Source organism: Chamaea fasciata, unplaced genomic scaffold, assembly GCF_029207755.1.
Source record: "Chamaea fasciata isolate MVZ Bird 193981 ecotype frontalis unplaced genomic scaffold, bChaFas1.0.hap1 SCAF_1, whole genome shotgun sequence".
NCBI classification, from domain to species: domain Eukaryota; kingdom Metazoa; phylum Chordata; class Aves; order Passeriformes; family Sylviidae; genus Chamaea; species Chamaea fasciata.
The window spans coordinates 107,851,092-107,863,571 of NW_027094086.1; the positions used below are offsets into that span (position 1 = coordinate 107,851,092).

The 12,480-nt window shown below is 45.0% G+C and overlaps 1 protein-coding gene across 5 annotated transcripts in view; it reads left to right on the forward strand.

Moving 5' to 3' along the window:
- Window positions 1–1,675: 1,675 nt before the first annotated feature.
- ZDHHC3 (zinc finger DHHC-type palmitoyltransferase 3) overlaps window positions 1,676–12,480 on the forward strand; it is a 34,090-nt gene continuing 23,285 nt past the window's right edge. For 2 of the 5 annotated variants that reach the window (XM_066192786.1, XM_066192821.1), the window contains exon 1: window positions 1,676–1,768. The gene's annotated coding sequence lies outside the window, so the exon portion shown is untranslated. Of the gene's footprint in view, window positions 1,773–2,413; window positions 2,468–7,195; window positions 7,247–12,480 lie in introns of those variants that run through there. The other 3 variants (XM_066192797.1, XM_066192804.1, XM_066192814.1) reach the window with 3 other exon arrangements.

The following is a 12,480-nucleotide window of genomic DNA, read 5'->3' on the forward strand; positions in this document are numbered from 1 at the left end:
TTTTTCCATTGACCTGGGTGCTGCCATGTTGTTCTCCCTCACATATCCTCACCTCCTCCTCTTCTCTGACTAGAAGAAAAACTGCTGCTTGTAGGTACCATTGCAAACAAGCTGCACTAATTCAAAGATTCTTGCAGGATCCTACAGTGCTGAGAGGTTGATCTCATCTGGTTTCTGTGTCGGGGAGTTGCTCACCATGTTTTCGCCGACCACTGGCTAGGTGGCCGCAGAGCCACCAAGAGGGCAGTGGAGGCCACCATGGCACTGGTGCTATTTAATGCCTCTCCTCACGTGGGGCACCAGGAAGAAGAAGCCGCCACTGCTGCCCTTCTGCTCACTGCACAGCTGGCTAGGGGTGCCCAAGCGGGCAAGGCTTGCCGTGGGCCACACTGAGATGGTGGTGGCCGCAGTGCATCACCGTGTGCTGTGCTGGGATGGCCCTGGCGGCGCCGCCTTGCCACCCCTGGAAAAGACTGCCGGTGCACTGTTTTGATTTTCTTCTTAAATACATCATCACAGAGGTGTCACTAGCCTCTCTAATTGGGCCAGCAGCATGTTCATCTTTGGAGCCATCAGAGGTTGGCTCTGTCAGACATGGTGGAAACTTCCAGCAGCTTCTCACAAAAGCCACTTCTGGCCCTTCCCCACTACCAAAAAACAGGCTGTGACAAATCAACAGAGCCCAAATAAAGCCAGCCTGAGGCAACCCCCTGAAATATGAAGATTTGCACTGCATGATTAATACCTGGCCAAGGCTGCAAAGGCTGGACACAGTGGCTTGATGTGGAGAGTGTCAAGCAAATTCAGCCCTTGCTCTGGCTCTGAACATGAGACCTGCAGTGGAGCGCTCTGTCACAGAATCACGGAATGGGTCAGGTTGGAATGGACCACAGTGGGTCATCTGATCCAACCTCCTGCTCGAGCAGGGCTATCCTAGAGCATGTGGCACAGGATTGTGGAGACAGTTCTTGAGTACCTCCAGTGAGGCAGACTCTATAACCTCTCTGGACGACCTCTTCCAGTGCATGGTCACCCACACAGTAAAGTTCTTCGTATTCAGATGGAACTTCCTGTGCATCAGTTTCTGCCCACTGCCCTGCATCCTAGTGCTTGGCACCACTGAGAGGAGCCCTGCTCCATCTCTTTGGCATATCCACACTCCCCTCCTTTTAGACATTTATACACATTAATGATGTCCCCTCTCAGTAGTCTCTTCAAGAGACTGAACAGGCGCAGCTCCCTCAGCCTTTCCTCCTAACGATGACACTGCAGTCCCCCAAACATCCTCACTGCTCTGCGCTGCACAGCTATTCCTTGGGTGCCAACAGATTTTGGATACCTGCAAACCAAACCCACCCTGAACCTTCCTAGGGCTCAGAGGTACCCGCTGAGGCAGAACTATCTGTTCCCATGTCAAAACAAAAAAGTGCGGGGTTTTTCCTCACAAACCCCGCGTTCCCCCCCCAGGGCACCGGCACGCCCGGGCCGTTAACGCGCAGTCGGCACAGGCGGTCGGCAGCCGCCCGGGCCCCGGCGCCCGTCCATGGGCCGGGGAGCCCTTGGCGGGGCGGGGAAGGGCAGGGCCGGGGACGCGCTGCCTCCCGCCGCCGCCGTTCACTTCCTGGTTCCTCCCGGCGGCCGCTCCACCTCCGCGCAAGGGGCGGGCGGGCGGCGGAAGGGGGGGTGCGGTGCCGTGCCGTGCCGCGCCGCTGCCGGCGCGGGGGCGGCGGGGCGCGCCGGACCCGCGGCGGCGGCGGCGGCCACTGGGGTAGGTGGGTGCGACTGACAGCGCGGGGCGGGGGGTGCTGGGGGGCGGGCAGGTGTGTGCCGGGGCGGGAGCGGGAACTGGCAGCAGAGAGCTGGGAACGGGGAACGGGCCGCCGGTGGACGCCACCCCGCCGCCGCCTGCGCCGCTCCACCGGCTGCCCCCCGGCCCCGCCGCTGTCCCTGGTGTCCCCGGCCCACGCGGCTCCTCGGCCGTGCGGGAGCCCGGGGATGGCGCGGCCGCCCAAGGGCCCCGCGGTGCTCCGCATCCCTCGGCGGGGTCCCCGGGCCAGGGCCGGGCGGCGGGTCGTGTCCCAGGACCTGTGGGCATCGCTCGGGAAACGCGTGGAGGGCTCCCGCTCTCCCCTCGCCGCGTTCCAGCGCTGGGCTTTAAATGCTGGGAGGATGAACACGTTAAATGATACCGGGCTAAATACGTGGTTTAGGTCTGCTCCGCGGCCTTTCGGAGCAGCGTTGGGTCCCCTCGGCAGGAAATTCAAAGTCGGAGCCTCCAGCGGTTTCGTCGGGGTCCTGTGACCTGTCAGTGGATTGCAGTGGTCCTGTAATTTGCTAATGCGTTGCAGCGATGGGACGTGCCCGCCAGCGAGCAGCTGGACAGCGAGTGGAGCTGACCCTGTCGCTTCTGAGGTGGCCCTGGTCACCAGGCGTGTGGCTGAGGCTGGCCCGTGGCACCATCGGCCAGGTGCGCCCTCGGCATCGGGAGCACTCCGTGGCGAAACCACGGCGCTGTATTGTGGCGGGTTTAGTTGAAATGGATGGTGAGTTTTGCGTGGCTGTAGCAGGCGATCCGGACTGGTTTAGAACGGCAGCTTCTAAGTGTTACTGGAGTAGTTGTGGAAGGTAAATTTTTAAGAAGAAACAAGAGTTCATGATGGCTCATTAGAAGATAGTCTTCAAGAGAACAATCAAGGAAACAGGCCTTGGGGAGGAGGGGACAGCAGTCTGGTCCCTGATGGGCTCTCCAGTCGGTGGGTACCATTGAGGAATGTGGGATGAACGGCAAAGTTCGTTTAGATCTCTTTCCCTTGATCCTGATTCAGAAAAGATAAACTGTTTTTTTCAGCATGAGAGAGAACGACAGTGTGCCAGACGCCTGGCACAGCAGAGGTGTGTGTGCAGTGTCAGATCTGTAGGTAAAGAGCCCAAGTTTAGATGGTTGTTCTGATGTAGTGGAATCCCAGAGAAGGGAGGGACTGGTGAGTTACACTGAGTGACTGCGTTGGATGTCTCGTAGTGTACATAGAGAGGCATTAGTGAGGACCATGTTTTTCTTTGCTAAAATGAAAGCAACAAATAAGTCTTTTGTGTAGTGTTACAAACATTTCAGTGATAAGAGTCATCATAAAGCGAGCCACGCCATTCTTACGTCTTTTAAAAATGCAGCCCCATGTGCAATAAAGATCCGCTCCTTCAAAGCCTATGACTCTGTCAGCGTAGCTCTCTGGGTGCTGCCTCACTGATGCAATAGTGTTTGTGACACCAGTGGGACCTGCTGCTGGTAGTAAGTTGTGTCTGACTGAATGTTCATTGAGATTTCGAAGGTGTGACCCAGAGACTCTTTGTGTTTATAGGTTTATTAAAGGGCAAATATCATGTGTGCTCAAAACCCAAAGTATTTGTTGTGACATTTAGGACCTATAGCACTAACATCTACTAGGTATTCTCACGTATGTTTCTGCTTCCTTTTAATTTTCATTTTAAGTGATGTAGTTACAGACAAGGGTGTCTATTTCAGTTTGAAGTTGCTTGTTTGGTACTAGACAAAAGTACGCAAATGTAATTTAATCCAAATAATGGGAGCAGATTGCAAGAAGATGAATGCTTAATTCCTCTGCAGATGCAGGTCTGCTGTGCCCAAGTAGTTATGTGGTTTTTCTGGGCAGTTTCCTTTGTATCAGCAGAGGGGAACAGCTGACAGTCTTCAGCAGTATGTGTTTATCCTGGGCAGTGGTAGCTCAGCTTTGGTGAATCTCTTTTTCTTACCTAATATGAGTTTACTTTTCTCAATGGGGGGATTGCTGTGCACCTCCAACAGAACAGGAGCTAACAGTGTTGCATAGTCCATGCAGTTTAAACCTGTGTGTTGCATTATTTCAGGGAGACTTGCTCATGGAGCCAATTTTACTGTGCAGACATTTCCCAAACAGCTGTAACAAGGCATCTCTCCTGTAGAGGAGACTAGATGGGCACCCACAGTGGTACCAGTCTGAAAATGGACTGGCTGTAGCTCAGCCAGCCTCTGCAGATGTTAGTTGGCTGAGCTTAATGCTTTTCTCTGATCCCTCTGCAGTGTAGACACGACCTTTTTCTTAGGGCGATATTCAGGAATACAGTTTTTCTGCCTTTGTGACAGAAGACAGCAGATAATGTAAAATATGACACGACAGAATAGCTTGTTGTCAGTTTTTATTTCTCCCATCCTGTGCTTATCTGGTTGAAGCAAACTAAATGTGACCAATTGTACCTGGAACATCATATTTAACCTGTGCATGTAACTGATCTGAAGCTTCGGGTTGTGTTCAAGAAAACAAAAAGTTAAAGCTTTCCTAATCGAAACTGTGTGTTTCCTGGGTTGTGCAGCCAATAAGGAAAGAAGATAGCCCTTGCCTGGAGCTGCAGTGCAGCAAGTCTGCCAGTAACACTTCACACATTGTCCTTCTGAGAGAGAGTCCAAAAGAGCAAGCCAGCTTGTCTGTAGGGTGTGGGTGCCAAAGACCTCCCCATATGGCAGCTGTTCCCTCCTAGTGAGGTGCAAGGTGTTAGAGGCAAGGTGCAGCTAGGTGCTGGCTCACTGCTCAGGGGCACTGGCGTGTTAACTCCTGTCGTCTGCTTCTGGCTGTGACCCCAGCTTGAGGGCTGCTTGGGAATGCTTCTGGAGGCTGGAGATTTGTTTAGGCTTACAGCCACATATCTCTTTGCACCACCAGGTTACAGGGTGACCATATAGAACTGGTATGTTCAGGAGAAGAGGTAGGAGTGCAAGAGGAGGGGCAAAAAAGAAAGAGAGGATAGGCATGGGAAGATAAGGAAATGAGAGAGAAGGGTACAGCAGCAGAGTTCAGCTAGGAAAATGTTGGGAAACGCTATTCCAGGAGCAAGTAAAACAGCGAGTAAAGAAAGACACAGAAGACTCACTGTTAAGATCCTTTGACAACAGAGGAATGTTGAATGAGAGGAAATGCAAGGCCCTTGTTGATATTTCTGCTGGTGGGCTGCTGGTGGATGGTGTGTTTGTTGTGTACAGCTGTGAGTTTTGCAATAATGCAGAACTGACAGGGTGACGAATCTTAGATGTGATGGAGCATGCAGAAGTTAATGCAAGTGGGCTGAAGCTGAAACAGTGTGAGTGAGTAAAGATAAAGTACTATGCCATTGAAAAAAAAAAAGGTAAAAAAGACATATACAGGCTTAGTGGGAAGGCAGTAGTACCATACTATAGATACAGAGCAGGCTGTAGCAGGTGAAAAAGGTAGTAATGTGATATGCATCTTGGTTCTTTGCAGGGGCCACTTGAATTACTGATGTCCAGTATAGCACAGAATAGATAAGGAAGATATTATATACGGTAGCTGGTCTTGTCTTGAACTCTCCATATTTCAAAAGATAGGAAAATTAAAGTTTACACACAGAAACTGTATTTTTTATGGCAGCAAGGATCCCTTCTGCTTGCCAGTGCTAAAGTGAGCAAAACAAGAAATGCTTAGTTTGCCAACTCAGATGTTCTTTGCTTGTTTCAAAAACTTTAACCTACAGCAACTTTGAACCTGCAGGTTTTTCCAGTTCTCTGAAGTAGCAGCATATGTTTCTTCTAGTTGTGGTTTTAACTTTGCAGGAAAGAGGTGATAATTTTTTGGTCCCTGTGTTGTTAATGTGCTATTTTAATGTATGCCCTCCGTACTTTCTGTAGTTGGCTTAGGGATCCGCTTAGGTGTAGTATGTAGATTTAAAATCTGAATGCCTTACAGCCTTCATACCTACATCTTTACCTACTGCTATGTGGCAAGGCAGAATAATAAACTACAGGCAGGGGAATAAAATCAGAGAGTGAGTGACTTGTTCATGCTTGTGAAGAGGGGGCTGTAGCAAAGGCAGGTGAGAGCCAGATTCTGTGATAGACCATCTTGAGTGAAAATGTATGTCGGGTTGTTAAAGTGCTCTTTCTGCCTTGAAAGATACTATTTAGAATTTTTTTTTTTTTACTAGAGGGGTTCTGCCAGCTTCTTATTATGATTAAAACTTTAAAGCTACAGCTCTTTCCTGCTCTGCAAAACCTATTCCTTATGCCATGAAAGTTGTGTGGTTTTTTAAATTGAAACTAAAAATTATACCAATTTTATAGACAAAAATTAAAGGGGAAGGTTTTTCTTAAAAAAAACCAACGTTGATAAAGGACAAATTGAAAATTTGCATTCCCCAAATCCAGTGGCTTGCTGTTTTAAGTCTTGAGTCAGCATGTAAATTGCAAAGCTGTCTAGAAGACCAGGACAGCTTCTCCTGTTTTGTCTCTCATAAGGCTGTGCATTCAGGATAACTGCAGTGCTGTGGGAAAGCATGACATCCCCATCTGTTGTTTTCTGTTTCCTGGTGCAGTCTCTCCTGCACGATTGCTCTTTCCTTCCAATGCTTAACTTTAGGTAGGTGGCAATGCAACAAAGATGGTATGTTCAGGATTAATATTTCTCTTTTGACATAGGTTAAGTAGCTTGTGTGTATTTAGTCTATTGGGAAGCTGTGAGATTGAAGTCACAGAATTTCTCTATTCCCTTTGCAGCTCTGATAGTTAAAAACTTACCGGTTATTTTGTAATGATTCATTCCTTAATGACAGTTTTATAACGTAGCTGCTATCTCTGATGAAAGACTTACTAAGGTCACTAAGTCAGTGATCAGACCAAGTCAGATCCAAGTCTGACCTCAGTCCTGGTGCCCTTGTGATTTGTGCCCTGTTTCTACATGTCGCCCCCATTTTGTCACTCATCCATAGTGGTCCAGTGTTTTTGTACCTTGGACAGTAACTACATTGTCTTTGCTCTCCTTTGCTCAGGCTAGCAGCTGACAGGCCTTTTGGTGGGGGTGCAGTCACCAGATAACTCCAACTCTTAGGTCAGTCTTTATTGCATTATAATTTATTTATACAATACATGTCCATTAGTTAAGCAGAAATGATACAGACATTAACCAGGAAGCAGTTACCATCTGCCCTGAGAGACTACATACCATGAGCATCAGGATAGGGAAACCCCTGTATTTGTAATTCAGAAAACATGGCCTTATTTTCCTTTCAGTTGTACTAATGGAATTCCTCTGGTGCTGTTGAAGTTGCTTCTTGTCTACACTGATGTAAATTAGAGGAGGACCGAGGGGTTTGTGCCTTACATGGCTGCGTCTCTTTTGGGGCTGTCACTCTCAGCCTGATCCAAGCCCTCAGGATGGAGTTTCTAGATACGACAAACATCTTTGAGGTAATTTCCCCCTCCCCTGTCTCTCCTTAGGGAGAAGTTCCCTCTGTGTATTTGCACTCCTATTCAGATGTGTTCTTCAGGAAGGCATGACTTCAGTTAAATCTTCCCCTCTTATAAGGTGCTTCTAATAAAAACAATGGAAGTATTTTAGTGTGAGCCATTTTAACTGAGGTGTTGTTCATGTGTGACCTCTTTGAAGTAAGAAATAAATTAAAAGTAGAAAATAACATCAAATAGTTGATGTTATAAACAGTTTTGTAAGCAATTACTATAAAGCATTGTAATGCAGCCACTTACTCTCCTCATGTATAGAAAAATGTTAGAAATTGGTTACCCTTAGGTTTTACATGCTTTCTATTCCTCTTTTCAAGGGAGGTAATCCAAGCCTGTGCATTTACTCTTAGGAAAATAAATCCAAGCCTGTGCATTTACCCTCAGGAAACACAAATTTATTTTAAGCCTTGTAATTTTTTAAAGATTTCTTTATGCCATTTTTGTTCAGTATGGGAACTGAAAGTGTCTGACTTCAGGAGCCCGAGGATTCAGGAGAATCTTGAGATGTTTGTGAGCCTTTTGCTAAAAGTAGATGCATAGCTGATAATGTAGTGTTTAGGCTGTAACTATACTCCTTAACGTAGCCTGAATTTCCAGGAGAAAAATGAAGAAGCGTGTGTGGTAGGCACAGTCCTGCTCCCTGCTCCTGCCGTGGCCAGAGGAGGGCTGGCAGCGCCGACTTTGCCCTGTGATAATTTGATCCGAGTCATCGGGTGTCCCGTCAGCACAGCCTTAACTTCCGTGCCCGCTTCTTCCCCGTTGCCTTTGCCATCGTAACCCAAGATTAGGTTTTTACCCGTTTGGGTTTTTAGCCCGAGTTGGGGCGGGGTTTGCTTTGTTTGTCGTTCGTTTGGTTTTTCTAACCGTGTGTGGAGTCCCGAAAGTATTCCAATGGAAGTCCAGCTCTCTGTAGCAAATTTGAGCCGGCTAATAATAGGTTTGCTTTTTTTAGCTGCCTTTCACAGACCTGTTGGAAATGTCCCATTGACCCTCCAAGGTTTTGTAAACCAGGGGTTGGAAACTGCCGTGCCGGCGGATAGCTGGATGAATCTGCAGGAGACTGCCAAAAATTCTCAGCATAGCTGGCCTGTTTTGTTGCACTCCTGCAGATCAGATAAAGCTTTTTAGGCTTTGCAAGAGCCATTAGGAGAATAGATATAAATACTGGTATTTTTCTGTTACCTCTGCTGTGGCTAGTTTTCACAAGCTTGTTAGATTTTGGCTGCATGGAACGGTAGCAGGAGAGGTGTTAAGTAAAAATCCTTTTAGTTAGGAAACTCACCTTCTCTTACATCTCTTGCAAAGGCAGATTAAATATGCAGTGTTTTAATCTATGCAGTTTTATGTACAGAAAAATGAAATAAACTTAAAAATTAATTCTCCTGCAGTTCCCCTCTATCTCTCTGGAGCTGGTTGATTTTGTGTAAAAGGACATCTGTCCTGTGGATCTAGATTGCTTGCTTTAGCTGTTGTGAATATAGTATTTCTAGTTACATATGCTTGCTTCCTTTTGGTGATAAAAATTTAACTTTAGTGTTGTTTGTCATCTCTTTTATGTGTGTCATAAAAGCTGTTCAGAAGTATTTATTTAAAGGAAATAAATCACCAAACTGAAAACCTAAAAAAAAAGGTCCATCATCTGCCCTAATCTGTCTTCTTTTTATTCTTTTTTTTTTTCTCAGTATTGTTTTCATATGATTTGCAGAACTTGAAATTCACTTAGTTCATATGACAGAATGAAAATGTAACCTCTTCCCAAAGTTCAGTGTTAAAGGACTTGTAATAGAGGAGATGGTTGCAATGCACATAGTAATGCAGTAGCTCTGCAAGTCATACCCATGTGCTTGACTTCACTAACATGAATAATTACATGAAAATCAGCAGGTTCATGATGATGGTGGTTTTAAGCTTGCTGTAAGTTTTACATCAGCACCTCAGGTAGCTTTCAGGTACTTACTGGGTGAAGGCCCACATCATTTGTTTGTACATTCTTAGCACATTCTTTGGCTGTCACATGCCATTAAAAAAACAGATTTTTTTTGACATGGCTTATGGCAGATAAAAAGACAGTTTATATAGGGTGTAATAGCATATTTTAAGTGTTCATTGTAGCAGGAAGTGGATTTTCATTTGTTTTGTTTACATTTCTAACTTACATATTACATGTGTTTTGATTGTTCCCGTATTGCCAAATGCCTTCCGGATAAAAAAAAGAGAAAAGTTCTTTGCTCTGTCGTGTCATTAAGCTGAATTGATGTGTGTGTTGTCATTGTATCTCACACTTACCTAGTGGCCTCTCATGTAGCCTGACACCCAGATTAAGTCCTTAAGCCCTTTGCCTACATTGTTTACATATTGTTTGCTCTAGAGCAGGAGGAGCTGACATATTCCATCTGTATTTATAAGTGAAGTTCATATGCAGCATGATTGAAGGGCAAACCAGTTAGGGCAAGTTACTGCTTCCATCCTGCTACAACCTTTTTCTTTTGGGTTGTTTTATTATTTATCTGAAAATACCAAACTGGATAACATAAACCAAAACAGATGTTTGTGTATGTAAGAACAAGGAATTTAAAAACCCCCACTAAAAGGGTCATGTAGGAGAGAAGCTGAGACTCTAAGCTCCTCTAGCTTGACTCTTAAGATAATGAACGCTGAAACACATACGTATTTCTCAAACAATTTATGGTGTTTATGTACTGGTTTATTTTGTTGCCTCATAAGGCCTCCAAAGCAAGCATTAAATGGCAGAGTGCATTAAATAGCAAAACTGTCCTCCAGCCATAATCGGGGGCCTGTGTGCTGTTCTCTTAACTCACTGCAGAAATGAGTCTCCAGACTTTCAGGCTGAGGAGGCCTTAGGGCTTCTTCCAGTTTCTCCTTAGACAGTTACACAGCAATAGATTTTTTAATTTTTTTTTTTCCCCCCAGTTTGGCTCAATGATATTTCTGAGAGAGAGCTGTAGTACTTTTGTTGGGCTGAAACCACTTCCTGCACTTGCAAGAGAGATTAATTTTAATTTCACTGCTGAAGTGTGCTGTTCAGGACTAAACCCACAGCTTAATCACTGTGTATTTGTTCAGCTTTCAGTCAGTCTTTGCTAATACTGACCTTAAGGTGACTTGTCAAACTGATTCCTTTGTTAAATGGGAATTTGCTTTTCCTGGGAAACCTTAGGGGGGAAAAAAAATAAAGGCTCAGAGCCTAGGCAAAAAATCCTGAGAGTCTGTGCTCAAGACTGTCCCAGCTTGTTACTGCACCTGATGTGTAAAGTCTAAACTTTCAATTGAAAATTGAACACTTAAATTACAGTTTTCTTTCTTACTTTTTAATGTAATGTGTTGTTCTTGTCAACTAAACACTGTTGTCAGGTGTGAGTCTTTAATTATGTCAGTTTTATTTCAAGCTGGCAAACAAGCATAGCAATTTTAGTAAGATTATTAAACAACAGCGGTGAAGGTTAACCTGTTTCCTTGTGAGGGAGTGGAAGAACTAAGTCTTAGAAATACTCGTTAAGTCTGTGTGAGTGTATGAATACACAATTGTTCTTACAGAAATTGTGAAAAATGGGAGAAAAGGTATGCATGTACTAGTTGGTATAGATTTATCTGAACTTAGACTGCCAGATTGTTTGGGTAATCACTGTTTACGAAAATTACATAGCTTGTCTTCCTAAATATCAGGAATCATGAGGCTCAATTATAGCTGTGGTTAAAATACTGAGTAATTACAATGTGTTACGTGAATTTTGTGAATGAGGAGTGGGTTTTTTGCTGTGGGCTTTTTTCTTGCCAAGTAAATGACATCCTCACAAGGACATTTTCATCTTGATATTTCTGTTCTGTGTGATGTGTGTATAAACACAAGACCGATATGCTTTATCATTAATCCACGTGACTTTCTTCAGATTTAAAAATCATCCTAAACTAGCTTGGCAGCATACTAAATGTTCAAAGTGGAAAGATAAGAAAATACCTAATTCTCCTAGTTTATTTATATGAGGTGTGTTAGAAAACAAATATTGGAAATGGTCTAGTTGATGTGCTCCTGCGCACCTAGGAAGTTTGTGCTCCTGGCTTTTGCTTCTCACTGTGGCCACAGCAGTTCCAGTACCTCTCTTCGTGTCACTCGCACTCAGCTCAGGCGCACAAAGCTCGTCACTTCTGTGCTTGGATGCAGTTAATCATCCTGCTCATTAATAATCTTATTCTTTGGCCATGAAAGAATAATTGTCCTCTTACGAGTTTGGTCTTCTTAAAATAACAACTGAAAAGTAAACTATCATCTCCTTCCCTGTTGAGATGGGGCAGCTACATCTCCATTTAGGTTGGTGTCAGGCGGAGTAGAGCTTTCTTCTTGTACTTGGCAGAACTTAGCCATAAAATTTGGAGAAAAGTTTGAAGTCCTAGGGATTTTTGCAATTCTCCCACTATGTTTTCTGTAAAATATATCCATTTTTTATCAATTAATGAAAAAAATAGCGTTAGTGTGAACTTTTTTTGGCTGAAAACATAATTAGTGGTGAACTTTTTGTCTGAATTTAAATGGCATAATGAACGCTCTTTTTTGCAAAGCCATGAGAATAAGCCTTATATTTTGTAATAGCAGGAGGCTGATGCCTTCCATTCAGGGATATGCAATTCAGTGTATTTGGCAGTAGAATTATCATAGCCATTTTTGTAGAAGGTGTGTCATTAGAAGCTGTAGTGTTATGAAGTGTTTATAGCACAGAGCAAATACTCTGAGTACAAGGGTCGTTGGAAGAGGTTGCTGGGTGTGTAAAGAGCTGCTTTCAAAGCACAGCATTCCAGGTGTGCTCCAGCATTGAGTGGTGGATGGATTGAGTGCAGGTGGATTGATCCCTTGCCAAAGACTTAGCAGCACCTTCTCAGTTTTCTCAAATGCCTATATTTGGTGGGAGTTACATTGAAACTACACAAGCATGGCATATACCTGGAGCATTACTGTTCTGGTTCCAAGATGGATCTTACCCTCTGGGTAGACAAGGTGTCTACAGAGCTGGAGAGGACAGGGTCAGTGTTACTGCTCTTGCTACAGTGGAGTGGAATTGGCTGGAAATCATGTAGGGGAGGCAAAACAAATGCCTTTGAGGGATGGAGCAAAGGGGGCAGGAGAGGCATGGCAAAGCAGAAGACTTCCAAGGGATGTAAGGCCAGAG